Genomic DNA, 22,052 nt, shown 5'->3' on the forward strand with positions numbered 1-22,052 from the left:
TATTCTATATCTTATTGCTACAGTATTTCTAGTCCTGACGTTCGCACGTCTGGTGGTGGTCAGTCACTAAACTTTTAATTTAACTACTCAAAATAAAAAATTTTGGTCATCAAACATTAATAGTTGTCTGAATTTTGACAGAAGTGTTCAAGTGAATTTAATGTTATTTCGCATAGTTTTAATGGAGGAGGTACCATTTTTTACCAGGTTGCGATGGTTTCTTTCTTCTTCTTTTTTTTTTTGGCTTAATCTATGGCTTATTCCATGCTCAATGGAGTTGAAGCCTTCACTCTTATTCGATGGGTAACCCCAAAAAGTATTGGTTTTTTTGGGTCAAGTTTACATGGGAAATAGTTTTTCAGTGCGAGCTTAATCTATAGTGCAAGAATATCCAAGCCAGGAATGACGATAGCCCCGAGGTGCAACTTATTTGCATCAAGGCCAACTTCACAACCAAGATTCATACAACACAAAAAAGAGGCATTTTCGTTCTACTGATTCCTCTCAATGGGCTATAGCCATATTATGAACCTAGGTTACTGGATTGAAGACATGAGGGATGATGCACTTGAGCCAACAATCTCAATGACAAGAACATAGTGGTTGTAAATGTTGGTGGTGGAACTAATTTCACTACTTTGGGCATGATTAACCATGTGGATGCTAACAATGCTTAACCAATCTCTACACCATATTACAAAACCTAAACAGATGGAGCCTTTCAAGGAATGCAACATAATCGAAGGTGATGTAAATCTTCCTTTTCCTACTAATTATGTCAATAGGTATGCGTCTACTGGAAGTTATATTTCAAACCCCCTTATAGAATTATCTGTTTACTTGAAAAGCACTATAAGATGTAAAATTCTGGTAGTTGGCATTTGTAACACCCTTAACCCATATCCATCGCCGGAATAGGGTTACAGAGTATTACCGGAGTTTACAGATCAAATACAATAAATTCATAAAATTTACTATTCATATCCGAAACCAATCATATTCAATCATAAGGTCCCTTATATGGGCTCTTGAGACCCAAAATATGCACTAAAAACAAGTTAGGACTAAACTAGGAACTCAGAAAAATTTTCGCGAAATTTCAAAATTTTCCTTAGGTACAGGGGACACACGCTCGTGTGGCTCACATGGCCAAGCGACACGCCCGTGTCCCCGGCCGCGTGGGTATTTGATGTGAGGCACACTGCCGTGTCCCAGCCCGTGTTCAAATTAGGGTAGCTACTGACTTGGGTCACATGTCCAAGCCACACGTCCGTGTGCTAGGCCGTGTGAACAATTTATTTTACATTAATTAGGTGCAGAGGTCACACGCCCGTGTGCTAGGCCGTATGTCACACACAGCTGAGACACACGCCCGTGTCTCTGCTGGGGTGAAAATGCCTAGGTATTCTATTCTTTAATTTTAAAGATGCAGGGGACACATGACCAAACCACACGCCTGTGCGCATGGTCGTGTGTCACACACGGTTGAGACACACGCCCGTGTGTCTACCCGTGTGGACGAAAATAGGTCATTTCCAAGGGCACTTTTCTCACCTAAATTTGCCTTCAACCTACAACAACACTTGAATACATTCACCAACCAATTCAAGACATTAAAACCAAGTCAAAACCAATCTTATGCATGATATATCATCACATGTATTTAAGTATTCAAACTTACCTATTTGTATAATCATATAAGTTTATCAAAATTCAATCTATCAGACCAAGCACATATATATTAAACATGATATAACCTCTTACACAACATCAAACATGCCATCACTAACCATTCCAATGGCTAGTTACAACCAACCATATACATGCCATCATTGACCAATTTAACCTATACATGCCATTATACAAAAATAAGTTTTCTACTTATACCAAAACGACCTGAAGGATAGTGTGATGATGCTCCAACCACTTTCCAACCTTTACGAGCTTTCAAGCACTGTAAAATAGAAGAAAACAAACAGAGTAAGCATATAATGCTTAGTAAGTTCGTTTAATAGGAAATTAAGTTACCAATCATGTTCATTTAAAATAAGCACTCATAGTACATCCAAATCAATAAAATCAATAGCCTAACCACACATATATCCTCATCAAGTATGTTAGTTATGTAAATTCATATAAATACCAAGGAATATAGATGAGCTCATCAGTATACCATTTCCTCATAGATGTATCTATCACTCTAAGTATCAAATGAACATATGAGTATCATATTCTTGTATTTCAAGTATTCTTTTATAGTATTTCATCATGAATTCATATAATTTCATATCGAATCTTTACCCGTTGAATTATTTAAAATATTGATGGATACATGGGCAGTACACTCAAAGTGTACCATACAGTAAGTCCATCAACTTATATTCAGGAGTGCATGTAAGAGCACATAAACGGGAAGCTTATCCGGGCTAAAATAGGAAGCTCATAAGAGTAATATTCAGGAAGCTCGTGCGAGCCTATAACGGGTAGCTCCGAAGAGCTATTAATCGGAGAGCTTTAGATAGCCATATATCAAGAAGTTCAAGCGAGCCATATTGGGAAGCTCAGGAAGATCCATATAATCGGGAAGCTCATAAGAGCTAAGGAATGTTCACAACACATGTAGGATCACAATCTATCGGGACGCTCTGAAGAGCTATAACGGGAAGCTCGTAAGAACCATCATACATGAAGCTTAAGAGAGCTAATAACGGGACACTCTTTCGAGCTATTTTTGGTCTGCAACATATGCATGACCACAACCAATACAGGAGCCCAATATCCAATCAAATTTCATGTATTCAAACGGGATTTAATATTTACCAGGCATTATCAGATTTATGAATTTATTTCCTAAACATACCAAATTCATAATTCAACATTCACATATACAACATTTTACTCAAGCATGTAAATATACACAATTTAGTTACACGAACTACCTCGACATTTGTTCATACACGAGAATTTACTAATCCAATACTTGTTGTTTTCCTCAATCCAACTCTGTACTAGGTTTATCCGGATCTATATGAGTAAATTTAACTGAATTTAATAGTTCATATTAAATTCAATCCAATTCACATCCTAGGAAAAAATTACCATTTTACCCCTAAACTTTTAATCAATGACGATTGTCTCTAGGCTTAGAAAATAAAATTCATGCAATTTAATCCTTGTTCGATGCCTAGCTGATTTTTACATATAACATTTACAGCCCATACATTTCACAAAAAATTAGAAATTTTCCATGATTTTTTCATCTTTTCAATTTAGTCCCTAGATCATAATTTCATGAAAATTTCCTTTACAAAAGTTGTTTATCTATCAACAACCTTTCATTTTCTACCATAAATTTCAAAATTTCAGCATACACATCCATGGGAAAATTTTGATACTTTGATAACTTTACAAATTAATCCCCAAAAGATCTAGATTAGGTTATTACGATCTCAGAAATATAAAAATTACTAAAAATGGGACAAGATTACTTACCTAATTAAGCTTGCTTGAATTTCTTTCTCTTAGCTAGGGTTTCCATAAAAAATTTGGGGAAGATGATAATAAAATGATATTTCCTTTTATTTAATTAACTTATCACATTTTAATTTTTCAACTTTCCAATTTCATTCTTTTCTTTAATTAATTTTCCATGGAGGACTAATCATGCTTATCTGCTAACTACATTTAATGGTATAATTACCATATAAGGACATCAAGTTTTGAGTTTCATAGCTATTTGATCCCTCTAGCTACTAGAATTCAACTTTTGCATTTTATGCAATTTGGTCATTTTATCAATTAATCATGTAATCAGTAAAATTTCCTAACAAAATTTTTTTATACAATATTCCTAACATACAGTAGACCATAAAATAATTTTAAAATAATTTTTCTTACGGAGCCGAATTTGTGGTCCCGAAACCACTGTTCTGATTTCACTGAAAACGGGTTGTTACAATTCTCCCCATTAAAGAATTGTCGTCCTCGAAAGTCTTACCAGTAAAGAGGTTCGGATGTTTCTGTCTCATTGTTTTCTCTGGTTCCCAGGTAGCTTCTTCTATTTCGTGTCGTTTTCATAGAACTTTCACTAAAGCTACATTTTTATTTCTTAACTCTTTCGTCTCATGTGCCAGAATTTTGATCAGTTCCTTACTGTAAGTCATGTCAGGCTGAATCTCAACTTCTGTAGGAGAAATAACATGTGAAGAATCTGACCGATACTGTCGCAACATTGATTTGTGGAAAACATTACGAATCCTGTCAAGCTCTAGTGGTAATGCTAATCGATACGCAACAAGTTCGATTCTTTCAATGATCTCGTAAGGTCTGATGAACCGTGGGCTTAATTTTCCTTTAGGGTAAAATCGAAGGACTTTCTTCCAAGATGATACTTTTAAGAATACCTTGTCTCCAAGTTGAAATTCTATCTCTTTTTGTTTAAGATTGGCATAAAACTTTTGACGACCAGAGGTTGCTTTTAAACTATCTCGAATCACTTTCACATTTTCTTTAATTTCACGGATTAAATCAACTCCATGTATTTTTTTCTCACTGAGTTCAGTCTAGTACAACGGAGTTCTACATTTACGACCGTACAAAGCCTCGTACGGTGCCATTTTAATGCTTGACTGATAGCTATTATTGTATACAAATTCAACTAAATGCAAATACTTTTCCTAATTACCTTTGAATTCTAACACACATCACCGAAGCATATCTTCTAGAATTTGTATCATACCTTCGGATTGGCCATCAGTTTGAGGATGAAATACGGTACTGAAATGTAGCTTTGTAACTAGAGCTTCTTGCAACTTGTTTCAGAATCGGGATGTGAACCATGGATCTCTATCTGAAATAATGGAGGCTGGTACTCCATGCAGTCTGACAATCTCAGAAACATATAACTCTACTAATTTGTCCAAGGAGAAATCCATACGTATTGGAATAAAGTGTGCAGACTTTGTCAAACGATCAACGATTACCCAAATAACATATTTCTTTTTCAGAAATAAGGGTAATCCTGACACAAAGTCCATGGCAATTATTTCTCATTTCCATTCCTGTATCGTAACTGGCTGTAATAATCCCGAAGGCATCTGATGTTCAGCTTTAACTTGCTGACATATCAAACATTTAGATACAAATTTAGAAATATCCTGTTTCATTCCCGGCTACCAGTACATCTTTTTCTAATCATTATACATTTTGTTACTCTCTGGACGAATAGACATAGTACCACTATGAGCTTCGTGTAGAATCTTCTGTACTAGCTTCTAATTCCTCGGTACACATACTCGGCCCCTGAACATAAGACAATCACCAGATCCAATATGAAATTTTGAATCGGAAATTGACTCACATTGCACATGTTTAGCTTGTAATTCATCATCATTTTTTCTGAGCCTCGTAGTTCTGTTGCAGAAATGTCGATTTAACTTTTAACTCAGCTATGATTGAACCATCATCAGACAAAGATAACTGGGTATTCATTGCTTGCAAAGTAAATAGTGACTTTCTGCTTAAAGCATCTGCAACTACATTGGCTTTTTTCTGGATGATAGTCGATAACCAAATCACAATCTTTCAATAATTCAAGTCACCTACGTTGTCTCAAGTTTAAGTCTTTTTGCGACATCAAATACTTTAAACTTTTATGATTTGTAAATATATGAAATTTTTCACCAAACAAATAATGTCGCCAAATTTTTAATGCAAAAACAATGGCTGCCAATTCTATATCATGTATCGGGTAATTATTTTCATATGGATTTAACTGTCTAGAAGCATAGGCTATTACTTTACCTTCTTGCATCAAGACACAACTCAAACCATTCAATGATGCATCACTGTAAATTACAAATTCTTTACCCGATTTAGGTTGAACTAGTACGGGTGCTTCTGTCAATAAAACTTTCAATCTGTCAAAACTCTGTTGGCATTTATCAGTCCATTCAAACTTTACATCTTTCTGCAACAATTGTGTCATCGGAGAAGCTATCATCGAAAATCCTTCTACAAATCTCTGATAGTAACCGGCTAATCCCAGAAAACTTCTGACTTTAGACATATTTTTCGGTGGTTTCCAATTAATAATAGTTGAAATTTTATTCAAATCCACTCTGGTACCTTCTTCAGATACTATATGTCCAAGGAAACCGACTTTTCGAAGCCAAAATTCACATTTACTGAATTTGGCATACAGTTGTTTCTCACGCAACGTTTGCAACACAATTCTTAAATGATCAGTATGTTCATTTTCATTCTGAGAATATACCCGGATATCATCAATGAATACCACCACAAATCTATCCAAGTATGGTCTAAAAATTTTATTCATTAGATCCATAAATACTGCAAGTGCATTTGTTAATACAAATGGCATTACAGGAAATTCATAGTGCCCATACTTGGTTCTGAAAGTTGTTTTTGGCACATCCGAGTCTTTTACCTGTAACTAATAGTAACCGGAACGAAGGTCAATGTTCGAAAATACAGTAGCACCTTTCAACTGATCAAACAAGTCTGCAATACGAGGTAGTTGATACTTTTTCATTATTGTAACTTTGTTGAGCTGCTGGTATTCAATACATAATCTCAACGACCCATCTTACTTTTTAACAAATAAAATCAGTGCACCCCAAGGTGAAAAACTAGATCGAGCAAATCCTTTGTCAGTCAATTCTTGCAACTGCGCTTTCAACTCTTGTAACTCCGCTAAGGCCATTCTATAAGGTGCTATAGATATCGGTGTTGTCTCCGAAACAAGATCTATAGAAAATTCCACCTCTCTGACCGGCGGTAATCTGGGTAATTCCTTCGGAAACACATCAGAAAACTTACAAACAATTGGTACTGACTTAATCTTCGATTCAGATACTTTAGTGTCCAATACATATGCAAAATAGGCATCATAGACTTTTCTGATATATTTCTATGCTGACACTGTTGATATCACATTATACAACCCATCCAGTTTATCAGATTCAATATGAAGCAATTCACTATTCTGACATTTTAACACAATATGCTTATGTTTACAATTTACCACTGCATCATGCTGAGTTAGCCAGTCCATACCCAGAATTACATCAAATTCATCAAATGGAAACAACATCAAATCAATAGAGAAACAATAACCCTGTACCATTAACAGACAATATTTACAAATTTTATCTACCATCACAAACTGGCCCAAGGGGTTTGAAACTTTTACCACGAATTCAGTGGACTCAACAGGTAAATTTTTAGCAGATACTAAATTCGTGTATATGTATGAATGTGTTGAATAAGGATCAATCAAAGTAGGAATATCAGTATCAAGAAGAGAAAAAGTACCAGTAATAACGTTGGGTGCAGAGGCATCTTCACGTGCCCGAATAGCATGTGTCATTGATGATGCTCGTGCTTCAGATTTGACAGTTGAATATTTTGTCACACCTCGGCAACCACTAGCATTACCGGGTTACGAGGTGGTCTAGCTATCGAAGCAGGATTGTTCAACTTTAAATTATAAACAATATCTTTTTTAGGCTTTTCTGGGCAGTCTCAGATATAGTGATCAAAAGAACCACTTCTAAAGCATGCCCCGCTTCCCATGTGACATTCCCTAAAATGCAACTTATTACAATGTTTGCATTTAGGTTTGGGGTTAGCAACACTTCCTACACTTACTGCGGATGGAGCCAGAGATCTCAGATTAAAGCATTGAGAGCCTCAGTCTCTCTCAGAATACCCCACATATGTGGTAGAGCGACCATGATATTTCTTCGATTTCTTTGAAGCCAACGGTTGTGACTTTCCCATAAATCTTTTACTCAGAGTCTGGGCTTCTATCTCTACTTGCCTATTTTCTTTGCTTAGCTCATTGGCTTTATGTGCCCGGTCAACTAACACCACAAATTCCTTTAATTCCTGAATTCCAACCAATAACTTAATGTCTTCATTTAACCATTCTTCAAAACGTTTACACATGACAACTTCAATCGGAACACACTCTCTTGCATTCTTACTCAATCTGACAAATTCTCGTTCGTACTCAGATACTGTCATATTTCCCCATTTAAGCTCTAAAAATTCTTTTCTTTTCTGATCCAAAAATCTTTGACTAATATACTTATTTCTGAATTCTGTTTGGAAAAATTCCCATGTAATATTTTCCTTTGATACAACAGAAGTCAGGGTATTCCACCACTGATAAGCTGAGTCTTTGAACTGAAGCAGCGTTTTGAACTGAAGCTTGAGCATTGCTCTCAGTTTCCTCGAATTCAGCTCAGTTGGACAACATTACTATATGAAAAACATATTTAAAATGGTTAGGAGTCATCACACTATCACAAATTATATAATAACATGCATAGCTAAACTCGTACTTGCTACGTTAGTCCAAGAATCGACTAAACCGTAGCTTTGATACCAATAAATGTAACACTCCTAATCCATATACATCGTCAGAATAAGGTTACAGAACATTACCGGAGTTTACAAATCAAATACAGTAAATTCGTAACATTTACTATTCATATATGAAACAAATCATATTCAATCATAATGTCCTTTATATGGGCTCTCGAAACCCAAAATATACACTTAAAATAAGTTGGGACTAAACCAGGAACTTAGAAAAATTTTCGAAAAATTTCAAAATTTTCCTTAGGTACAAGGGACACATGCCCATGTGGCCAGGAGCCACACAGCCAAGTGACACGCTCGTGTCCCAGGCCATGTAGGCATTCGATGTGAGGCACACGGTCGTGTCCCAGCCCGTGTTCAAATTAGGGTAGCTACTGACTTGGGTCACACGGTCAAGCCACACGCCTGTGTGCTAGGCCGTGTGAACAATTTATTTTACATTAATTAGGTGCAGAGGTCACACGACCAAGTCGCACGCCTGTGTGAAAATACCTGGGAATTTTGTTTCTCAATTTTAAAAATGTAAGGGACACACGGCCAAACCACACGCCCGTGTGCATGGCTGTGTGTCACAAACAGTTGAGACATTCGCCCGTATGTCCACTCATATGGACGAAAATATGTCATTTTCAAGGGCACTTTTCTCACCCAAATTTGCCTTCAACCTACAACAACACTTGAATACATTCACCAACCAATTCAAGACATTAAAACCAAGCCAAAACCAATCTTATGCATGATATATCATCACATGTATTTAAGTATTCAAACTTACCTATTTGTATAATCATATAAGTTTATCAAAATTTAATCTATCATACAAACACATATATATTAAACATGATATAACCTCCTACACATACATCAAACATGCTGTCACTAGTCATTCCAATGGCTAGTTACAACCAACCATATACATGCCATCATTGGCCAATTTAACCTATACGTGCCATTATACCAAGATAAGTTTGCTATTTATACCAAAACGACCTGAAGAATAGTGTGACGATGCTCCGACCGATTTCCAACCATTACGAGCTTTCGAGTACTATAAAACAGAGGAAAACAAACAGAGTAAACATATAATGCTTAGTAAGTTTGTATAACAGGAAATTAAGTTACCAATCATGTTCATTTAAAATAAGTACTCACAGTACATCCAAATCAATAAAATCAATAGCCTAACCACACATAAATCCTCATCAAGCATGTTAGTTATGTAAATTCATATAAATACCAAGGAATATAGATGAGCTCATCAGTATACCATTTCCTCATATATGTATCTATCACTCCAAGTATCAAATGAACATATGAGTATCATATTCTTGTATTTCAAGTATTTTTTTAATAATATTTCATCATGAATTCATATCATTTCATATTCAGGAGTGCTTGTGAGAGTACATAAATGGGAAGCTTATCCGGGTTAAAATAGGAAGCTCATAAGAGTAATATTCAAGAAGCTCGTCTGAGCCTATAACGGGTAGCTTTGAAAAGCCACTAATCGGGAAGCTCCGGATAGCTATATATCGGGAAGTTCAAGCAAGCCATGTCGAGAAGCTCACAAAGAGTCAATTAACGGGAAACTCATGAAGAGCTATATAATCAAAAAGCTCATAAGAGCTAAGGTGTGTCCACAACACATGTAGGATCACAACCTATCGGGACGCTCCAAAGAGCTATAACGGGAAGCTCGAAAGAACCATCATACGAAATGCTCAGGCGGGCTAATAACGGGATGCTCTTTCGAGCTATGGTGTTTTTGCAACATATGCAAGACCGCAATCAATACAGGAGCCCAGTATCCAATCGAATTTCATGTATTCAAACGAGATTTAATATTTATCGGACATTATCGGATTTATGAATTTATTTCCTAAACATACCAAATTCATAATTTAACATTCACATATACAACATTTTACTCAAGCATGTAAATATACACAATTTAGTTGCACAAACTTACATCGACACTTGTTCGTACATGAGAATCTACTAATTCGATACTTTTTGTTTTTCTCGATCCAACTCCGTACTAGGTCTATCCAGATCTATATGAGTAAATTTAACTCAATTCAATACAATTCATATTAAATTCAATCCATTTCACATCTTAGGAAAAATTACCATTTTTCCTCTAAAGTTTTAATTAATGACGATTTCATCCCTAGGCTCGAAAAATGAAATTCATGCAATCTAATTCTTATTCCACGCCTAGTCAATTTTTACATATAACATTTACAGCCCATGTATTTCACAAAAATTAGAAATTTTTCGTGAATTTTTCATCTTTTCAATTTAGCCTCTAAATCACAATTTCATGAAAATTTTCTTTACAAAAGTTGTTTATCTATAAACAACCTTTCATTTTCTACCATAAATTTCAAAATTTCAGCATACACATCGATGGAAAAATTTTGATACTTTGATAATTTTGCAAATTAATCCTCAAAATAGCTAGATTAGGTTATTGCGATATTAGAAATATATAAATTACTAAAAACGGGACAATATTACTTACCCAATTAAGCTTGCTTGAATTTCTTTCTCTTAGCTAGGGTTTCCATAAAAAATTTGGGGAAGATGATAATAAAATGATATTTTCTTTGATTTAATTAACTTATCATCTTTTAATTTTTCAACTTTCCAATTTCATCCTTTTCTTTAATTAATTTTCCATGGATGACTAAGCATGCTTATCTACTAAATACATTTAATGGTATAATTACCCCATAAGGACCTCAATTTTTGAGTTCCATAGCTATTTGATCCCTCTAGCTACTAGAATTCAACTTTTGCATTTTATGCAATTTAGTCATTTTATCAATTAATCAAGTAATCAGTAAAATTTCTTAATAACGAAATTTTTTATACGATATTCCTAACATGTAGTAGACCATAAAATAGTTTTAAAATAATTTTTCTTACGGACTCAAATTTGTGGTCTTGAAACCACTGTTCCGATTCACTAAAAAATGTCTGTTACAGTATTTGACATGTGACTGCTTATAAATGAGTTATCGTTTATAGGAAAATACAACACCAAAAATATAAGAGATTAGAACAATGGTGTCTACAAGTGCACGGATCAAATTGTAATATAGTTTAGTAAAACGAAATATTTTGAGAGTATTGCGAGGATCGTACCAAGGGAGGATGGAATAAATTATGAAAATATTTTTACAATAATAAGTCTAAGTAGTAGTAATTAATTCCTATAGTATGATGAACCATAAAATAGATTGATGAGATAAAAATAAATAATGAGAATAAATAAATAAGTAAAATAAACAAACGGTAAAAATCAATAAATCAATCAGAAAGATTAACTCGCTTCAGGGTTTGTAACTAACTTTGGATTAGGGTTATAGAGTGGATTAGCTACCGATTAACCAATTATTGCCTCTTGACCTCTAATTAACTAATCAATTGGTTGATACTCGCTTATCTCCTAACCTCACATTCTCAACCAAAATAAATTGCGATCTACTCAGTTTGACTTATCTCCCTATCTCGTCTAGCTATGATAACTTCCTAGGGTTGTCAATTCTAGTGGTTTAAGAACATATAGTTCATACCCTATCGAAAAACCCTAAATCATCTGTTAATCATATCCCCATCCACTCGTTAATCTCCCCTAAGGGATTTAACCACTCATGTTATTCATAATCTCGATCTCAATTGAACAAATCATGTGAAGAACATAATTGATTCGAAAGAGAAAAGAGATTTGAATAATCGTGAATTGAATATCAAATGGAGAACGAAGTAGCAAATCAATTTATTGGAATAAAGAATTAAATCGAATAGAACAAGTAAACTAAAATACTTAAATTCAATAAATAGAATCTTGGATCAAAACGGATTCCAAGAGGAAAACAACTAAGTTATGAAAAAAATCGAAAAAATTTTAATCTACTCCTACTCCTAAACTACTAGGGTTTTTGAAGGCATCTAGGACGGCTTAGTTACATCAAACCCCTAATGTATTATTTATAGAAGTGTTAGTAACCCAAATTAGGTCTTTGGCATGTCCTAGGTCTTCGTATAAGGTTGATTACAAGGACGAAAATAACCTCGAAATACTTGGGTAGCACGTCGACCTGTGTCGTGCCACACCAAGTCTTTGGCGTGACATGACATACATTTTCTACCTTGTGTCTTTTTTTATGCTTTGACATCCTGGGAAGCTTGTGCATCACTCGTCCTTTGCTTCCACATCAATTAGGCCTTTATATCTTCATTCTACACATTCAATTAAGCATATTAGCACAACCTAAGGCCCGTGTTGGCCTATTGGGTCACAACACTTAAAATGTGTTAATAAATACTTATTTTATTAATATTGAATTCTAAGGCGTAATTACTGAAAATGAAATATAAAATCCTAAATTGCAAAGAAAACAAGCTCCTTAAGTGTGGAATTGATCTGAACTAACTACTACATTTGAAAGCAGGTCAACATGTTATTGGTTTGGTAGTTTTTCTAGTTAGTTTGCTATGCATGCATGATTTGTTTTGAATTTGAGAGATAGTAGCTTGATAATGTCTCTAATTGAGAAATGAGAATATGGTATTGTGTCTTTTTCAATATAGAGTACTTGCCAAACCCACAATAGGGCATCAAGGAAGCATACAGGGTGTTGAAGCAAACATGATTTCAATGGAAAGACTTCATCTGTAATCACCACCGCTACACCCTCTTTTGCTTCACTGCTGCCTCCTACGGCGCCATCAAGAACAATTTCAGATGCTTGCTGCTCAACCATTGCAACAACACTTCAAGTTCATGTCTAGCCGTGGACTGCACCAGCACCCATTACTCCAACGACACCTCCATCAACCTCTAGATGCTTTTAGATTCCAATTTTTGTCTTCAGTCCAAAGGCGATAGCTTCACCCGTCACTCCATCTTCAACTACATGATTGCCAACCTGATCCTGATTTTTTTCTTGCACTGAACGACTTACCTTCAGTACCAATAGTTCTTACCCAATGATCCCATCTTACTCCATTTTCATCCACCACGACCTAGTAAAATATGGTACCTCATACATTAAAATTGTGCTTCAAACTTACAATATAAATGTGGAAATAACATTAAAATTGTGCGTATTTTTTTGGATCTAATAATAATATTACACGTGGAATATTGAAAAAATGATGTGAAAATAACATTAAGTCCATGTAAACATTCTGTCAAATTTCAAACAACTATTAACATACGATGATAAAAAATTTGATTTCGAATAGTTTAGTGACTAAAAAATCGAAAAATATTAAAAGTTCATTAACCAAAATAGAACGCGGGCAATACTTTACCGCTTTTTAAAAGTAAAATGGAAACTAAAAAATGTATTTTTTTTTTAAGATTTGGGATGTGGCTTGACACATGGATGGATCCGATTAGCTAAGAATGTCCAGTAAACTATTTTTCACAATGTTAATGTTTTGAGATTAAATGTATTCAGTTTTCAAGTTCAGACACTAAATTAAACAAAAACAATTAAGTGCTAAAGTGGATATAATTGACAAATTCAAATGCTAAAAAAAATTAAAATAATGAAATAAATAAACCTAAATAAATATAGCTTCTAAAAACACAATATAAATGCAAAATACAAAATATAAATATCACACAATTTATTATATAAAATTATAAATTGATGTGCAATAATTTTATAAATAATAATTAAAATTTGTTACACTCAAAATAAGGGTAAAAAAAATAACATTTCCTTACAAATAAAAAATTCCTAACTAATAAATTAAAAAAATGAATTAAATTCTCATTCTAAAATTTTATTCAATTGAGCTATTATCAATAAAAATAATAATCAATTAAATCATTCTATTAAAATTGATCGTGTCCATTATGACTTTTTACTAACATGACAAATGATAACACAATACAATACCACATGACATGTTGTGTGTAATTAATCCTGACATGGCATTGAAGAATGACACATTAACAAATATTAATATTTTTTAAAAATATTCAAATTATTTAAAAAATTAAAAAGTTATTAGATATTATTAAAACATGTTATTCAAATTCTTATCAATATGTTCATTATTATGGCGATTAAATGAAAAATAAATGTTATAGAAAAAAAAAGTACTGTTGAGATATTTGAATAGATTATATAGAAAATAAGTATATTCATTTCATTTATATCTTATTTTCGTATCACATCTTTACAAATGAAATGAAAGAAGAAAAATAATGATCTATGAAGAAAAAAACATAAATATTTTCCAAATTCACCACAAATTTCTCCGATCAGAAGTCTTTTTAAATGATCTTGAAAGGATTCTTGGTTGCTAAATTCATTTTAAAGAAAAGCATACCAGATTTAGAATCACTTGGTTTGAATTGATAAATATGAAATTTCAAGAGTAAACTATACAAATGGTTACCCAATTATAGGAACGTTTTTGTTTTAGTCACTTAATTTTAAGAAATTTCAATTTAAGCACTAACGTTTGAATTCGTTCCTGTTTTGTTCATTTGGCATTAAATAATTAAATAAATTTAATCCATTATATTTACAAATTCTATCAAATTGATCCTCAAACTTCCTAATAAAAGCTTTCGGCTTTTAGAATAGAGGTATTCCACATCTATAATTTTTTAAAACTCAAAAAAGAATAAAAAAACTTCTCTTAAGCTCAACTAATGAGTCGTTTTCTGAGTCAATTCTTGAACCCAATGAGTTTATCTTGAAACTTTTTTTCGTTAGTTCTCTTCTAAATATAATATTTTATAATCCTTTTATTGATGAAATGTTGGCTAAAGAAAATGGAAAAACCTTTTAAAAAATATTTTAGAATTACTCTTGTTGTTAGCAGTATGATATTTCCTTCAAGCTACGTAGAAGTAGTCCTCGAGGTTGGTCCTTGAAATTGGAAATTAAATCCAAAGTTAAAAAAATGACTTTGAAAAATCAAGTTGTTCAATCAATAATTTTATAATAAGAAATTATAAACATTTAATTTTTCATAAGAAAAAAAATGTGAAAGAATTAATTGAATTTCCTTTTTGTTACATTGATAATGATATTTTTTTTAGTTTTATGAGTTGATTAAGAGATTATTATATGTTCTATTTTTTTTAATTTTTAAATCCACAATAAGCAATATGTATCACTAATTATCCGATTTAGTGTCAAACCATTTACCAAATTAATTAAAAACTAAAATTATGCTAGTCATGGTGAAAATTATTTTTACAAATATTAAATTATTTATAGAATTTTATCATATATATTATATTTTTAAAATTATTATTTTCTATTATTTTTAATGATTTTAGTTCATTTCTAAAACGAACTTCTTAAAAACATAAACAAAAGGGTTATGCATCAAATTAGATAACTTCAACCACACATAAAACAATTAATAGATGTGGAATACCTTTATTTTAAAAGCTCAAAGCTTTTGTTAGTAAGTTTGAGGATCAAATTGATATAACTTGTAAATTTGAAGGGTTAAATTTATTTAATTATTTAGAATTAGGATCAAATTGAGAGAATAAGTATTGAGGACTAAATGTGTTATTATAATATTCTGATTTTCAATTGTGTCAAAAAGGACAATTTTGAAACCCCATTTCTGATGTTTGAGCCTGTAAATATTATTATTTAATATTTACAAGGATTGTATTAAAGTTTGGTGCCTTAAATTTGTCAAATCAATAGTTAATTAAGGTATAAGAACTAAATTGTAAAATTTGTAAAAGTTTATCGCTATAGATTTTTAATTAAACAAATGACTAAAAGAGCAATTAGACCATTATTAAGGTAAAAATCAGTGATGGATAAAAATTAACATCTTCCTATTCATCTTCTTCACCTTATCAAAGAAAATAAAAAGGGTTTAAGAGCTTCAAACTTTCAGGCATTAATAGGTATGCTCAATTAAGTCATTCTCTTGTAATTTTTATGTTTTTCAGGTTGTGGAAGCTTGATTTAGCTAGCCCATGTACCAATTTGTAAAAATATTAAAGTTTCTAAAAGTTTTCATTGATGAATCCTTGAAGAAATTGATATTAAATTGTTATATTTTAAGCTTAGAACTGAAAAAGGACTAGCTTGTAAAGTGTAATTGCTAGTTTTTTAACATAAGGACTAAAGAGTATAGAATTCAAAATCAATGTGAAAGTTTTACAAATTTTGATATTAGAGGGTCCTAAAAGGATGTAATTGAGATCAATTTTGAAATCGAAGCTCAAATTTAAAAAATATTGCTATTTTTGTTTTAGAGACTAAATTGAATAAAATGCAAAATTTTAGGGGAATTGGAGAAATGAAATTGAACTGAACCATCCTTATAAAAGGATGTTATAAGATGTTTAGAATTGATAAATTGGATTAGTGTATAGATCAAGAATTTAACCAAATCGAGGATAACCGGGAAAAAGACAAAATTATCGATTAGTCTTTGGAATTCAACTTGTTTGCTGATTTAACCAGGTAAGTTCATATGGTATGATTGTATTGAAATTTTTATGTATTTGAATTGTGAATATGTGTACATTTGGTTGAAATTTGGATTGTTTGCAATTTGGTACAAAATGTGAGATTTGAACTACATTATAAAAAATGTATGTTGAAAATTCCTGGATGAACTGAGTAAAGGTCTTGTGCACACTAGTAAAAATTGATTATCGATGATTACCGAGATCCAATATTTTTTGCGTACTCGAAGATGCATGTGACATAGGTTTAGCTCGGAAGAGTAACCTAATGTCAATTTAAAGGTTTAGCCCAAACGGGTAACCTTACATGTATATTTTTAGCATGACAAAACAATCAAATGTGTAATTTAAAGGTCTATCTCGAATAGGTAACCTGACACAATTATATATATTTTCAGCTCGGATGAGCAATTGTTGTATCGAAGATACATGTCACACAAGTTTAGCTTGGACACGTAACCTAATGTCAAATTAAAGGTTTAGCTCGAACAGGTAACCTTAAATGTGTATATATATTAAGATCGGACGAACAATTGGGGTATCAAGATACTTGTGTATGATATGAGTTTGATGTATCAATGATAAAATTTTGAATTGAACTTGAATGTTGATTTGGTGTAATGACATGGGTATATATGATTTTCAGTAATAACCCTAACCCATATTCGTCGCCGAAATAGGGTTACAGAGCATTATCGAAAAATTTTAAATTAAAAGTTTCGATATCAACCATTTATAAAACACATTATATTCCATTCAAACACAAGCATAACATCCCTTTTTCGAGCCCTCGAGGCCTTAAAAACACTTTAGAAACTATTCGGGACTAAATAAAAAACATTTAAAATTTCATGGAAAAAGATGGAAAAATTCATACTACAAGGGTCACATGGCCATGTGACTCACACGGCTGAGACACAAGCCCGTGTCTCAAGTCGTGTGGGCATTCGAAGTAGGGACACACGGCCATGTCCCAGCCTGTGTCCGTATCTGTGTAACTCTCAGCTTGGGTCACATGGCCAAGTCATACGCCTGTGTGCCAGGCCGTGTAACTCTCGAAATGAAACCTTTAAAAACCTACAGGGGACACACGGCTGTGTCGCGTGACCTGTGTCACACACAGCTGAGACACACGCCCGAATCTTATGTCGTATGGACAAGAAATAGGTCAAATTCAAGCTATTCCTTTCACTCAATTCAAGCACACCCTTACAAGTCATTTGCACCTACATTCAAACATTCAAAATGTACCTAACACGTGCATATTCAAGCTAGATCATCATAATATTTTATCATTCAACCAATATGCCCAAAAGGCACCTCAATCACAACAATCAAACATGATTGTACAATTGCTAAGTTTAACCACAAGTCAACTAACCTTATAACTAATTTTATACCAACATTTACCATAATGTTCACATACCAATATCATATTCAGAAACACCAATTTGACTATTCAACTCCTATCATCACTACCTTAGCGAACTTGACCATATGTCAACACATCCAAACACACCAAATTAGCCATTTATTAACTCAATGTTCACTATCAATTTCCATACCTCAATAATCACATTCAAGCATATCAAAACAACATTTCATAGCATGATATATGCCATTTCAACTCCCAACCTTTAAGTACCAACATGCCAAAATATCAACCTTTAAACATCAAAGTGCCAAAAGCACACCAACCATCAAGGCATCAAATATCATAAGTTTCACAAATTCAAAGCAACATTACATGCTGATATCATTAACTAAACATTACACATAAGTCCACCTATACATGTCATTATAACCATGACCAAAGCATTAAAATCTACCAATAAAATCAATGGATAGTGTGATGGATCTCCGACTAGCTTTCAACTCGATCGAGTTTTTGATAATCTGTAAAGTAAGAGAAAAATAACCACATAAGCAATGAATGCTTTATTGAATAAACATTAAAATCTGTAAAGTATAATATTCCATCTCAATAATAAACTTTATTGAATAAACATAAACCTATACCAATGTCATAAGGTTCATAAATCTATATAATCATCAACCTTTTTATAGGATTATATACCTTTCAATTTACTTACTTTCCATTTCGTTCTCAATGCTTATCAAAAGCCTAAACAACCTTGTCAATTTCTGATTCAGTGTATTTATCCATGAAATAGGTAAATTCATCTATAGCATAAATAGTTTGCTTACATACAAACACATCATTTAACTCATCAATTCTTTATTATCATCATACTATATCCCATTATTGAACTTCTCATTTCACTTCCTTTTCTTACCCTTTCCATTTACATATTACCAAACATAAGCATAAAAATCAACCATGAATACAAGCTTAGTACAAGCCTAAATATCATCAATGCATGAATTAATGCACACATACTTAAATTAAACATATGATGATCCATTTCCATGTGCATATATTTCATTTGAATCATTTAACCTTTCCATAAAAATATGCATAAGGTCAAGTGAAAGCTTACCTTTTCAATGCATAACTTCAAAATGAAACGTCATACAATTCAACTAATAACTTGGCACATAAATAACACATGTTAGTTCATTTAAGCATAATTCATATGAATTTAACATGAATAACCACTATACTTGAGCATAATTCAATTGGATTTATCATCCATCTCAACATAACATATTTTCCATGTAACTCACCATTTCAAAGTCTTTCATACATTCAAGTCTTGGTTCATATAGAACACTTACCATATCCTTGAAAAATTCATGCCCGTTGAATCAAATGAAATAACATCGAATAAGGGAAATAATATTTTCAGTACAACTTACCTGATACAATACATTAGCACGAAGACTGTCAGGCTCGAAGCCTGATGTAACACACCAGCATAAAGCCTACTAGGCACAAAGCCTGATATAATACACCAGCACAAAGCCTGCTAGGCACATAGCCTGAATATCACCGGCACAAAGCCTGCTAGGCGTAGAGCCCGAATATCACCGACACAAAGCCCAAATAACAATACGTTTCTATTTCTTAAAACATAGCTAAATGACATTCAAGATTTAACCAATAATGAAATAGTATGAAATATTCAATACAATTAATAATAATCGTATAACGAACTTACTTGGCAAAATTGCAGAAATGTCAAAGTACATGAGCATTTTGTAAATTTTCCATTCTTCTCGATTTTCCACCCGATCATGATCTAAAATAATAGTTTCATTCAATCTATTCCTAGAAATAAAAAATGTATTTTATGCAATTTAGTCATTTTTGACATTTTTACAAAATTACCCCTAAAGTTTTACTTTTATTCAATTTAGACTCTAAGCTTAAAACATGCAAATTAACCATTTTTATTGAAATTTCACACTAACCGAATATTCATAGCCTCCATTTCAGCCCATTTTTGCAAAAATTTCATATCAAAACCTTGTACTTTTACTATTTCAACAATTTAGCCCTTAATCGAAGAATTCATCAAAATCACTTAACAAAATACTTTTAAATATCAACAAATATTTTAAATTCATCATTTAACATCTAAAATCACATAATTCATCAATGGAAAAATTCAAAATCTTTAACAATTTCAAAAACGAAGGTATGCGCTAGCTGGACCTAGTTGCAACGATCTCAAAAACATAAAAATTACAAGAAATAGAATCAAAATGGGCTTACATGCAAGAATTAAAAATAGCTGAACCTCCCAAGTTTGGTTCTCATGTTTTTTTGGCATGGTGAAATGAAAATATGAAGAATAAATGACTTTTTCTTCTTTTAATTTTGTTTTAATTTCATAAAATCTACCATTTTGCAATTAAATCATATGATATTTTATAATTTTAATAGATGGTGCCATCCAATGTCAATACTAAGGAATATTTGTTACATTTTTGTTTTCTAATTTAATAATGAAGCCATTAAATCACTAAAATGTTATATTTACTATGTTTTGCACCATTTACAATTTAGTCCTTTTTAATTTATTAACTATCGAAACGTGAAAATTTTTTAATGAAACTTTAATACCACCTTAATGACACTCCGTAAATATTTATAAAAATATATATGACTTGTTTTATAAAAATAAGGTCCCGATACCTTATTTTCTAAAACCACTTGACCTTAGGTCTTACCACTCAAATTTAATAAATAGTTTAAATGACATAAATTATCAAATCAAAAACCTTTTCAAAGTCACATTTGACTCGTAAATATTAAATAATAATATTTATGAACTTATTCGTTGGATTTGATGGCCCCGAAACCACTGTTTCTTACACCACTGAAAAACAGGCTGCTACAATTTCAATGTCTCTTAATTTATTGAGATTGACAATGTGATATTCAAAATGACATGAATTGGGTTAACATATGATTGAGATTGGTATATGGTTTGAATTCATATTAAGCTCCTCTTATTATTGTTGTTGTTGTTGTTGTTGTTGTTGTTGTTGTGATTTTTCATGTTTATATAATCTATGACAAGCTAGTAGCTTATTGTGTTTGAATTGAAAGTCAATGTAAGATTTTTTTTAAATACCTATGAACTTACTAAGCATTTGATATGCTTACATTTTTGTTTTCCCTTTCCTTGTAGATTACCAACTTGCGGAATGTGTTTAATGAATTGGAGAGAAGCTCACACTATCTCGTTTTTAAATTGGTAGTTTTTTAATCGTTCTAAGCCCGATTTTATGGCATGTAAATAGGTGTTGTGTATTTGATAATCTTAAATGTTGAACATGGTTAGAAATGCATCTTATACATGAATTTGGCAATACTAATGCCTATTAGAAATGGTATGTTTTGAGTAATATGTTTAAGGTTTATAATGATATGTGAATTGGTATGTTTCAATAATCTTTGAGATAGGTAAATGGTTGGCATTTTGGTAAATAGTTTGGTTTGTATGCCATGGTATAGAAATGATATGTTCAATCGTTGGTTAGGTTATATAAGTTGGTAAAAGGTTGAATGTAGTTATTTACACTTGGATTGTGAGGTATATGGAATGGTTTGATGTAGGTAAGGTTGGCTAAATGTGCACAAAATGTTAGAATTTTGTGGAAGTTTTGAAATAGGTACCAAATGGCCACAATTTTTGCCAAAAGCAGAATCCTTATCCCAACGATTATGTTTCCTCGTCGCAACGCC

The 22,052-nt window shown here is 32.4% G+C and overlaps 1 pseudogene; it reads left to right on the top strand.

The window, feature by feature from the left end:
* Nucleotides 1–252: 252 nt before the first annotated feature.
* Nucleotides 253–13,070, top strand: LOC107898173 (2-methyl-6-phytyl-1,4-hydroquinone methyltransferase, chloroplastic-like; annotated as a pseudogene).
* Nucleotides 13,071–22,052: the final 8,982 nt, after the last annotated feature.

This window comes from Gossypium hirsutum, chromosome D04 (assembly GCF_007990345.1).
Source record: "Gossypium hirsutum isolate 1008001.06 chromosome D04, Gossypium_hirsutum_v2.1, whole genome shotgun sequence".
NCBI classification, from domain to species: domain Eukaryota; kingdom Viridiplantae; phylum Streptophyta; class Magnoliopsida; order Malvales; family Malvaceae; genus Gossypium; species Gossypium hirsutum.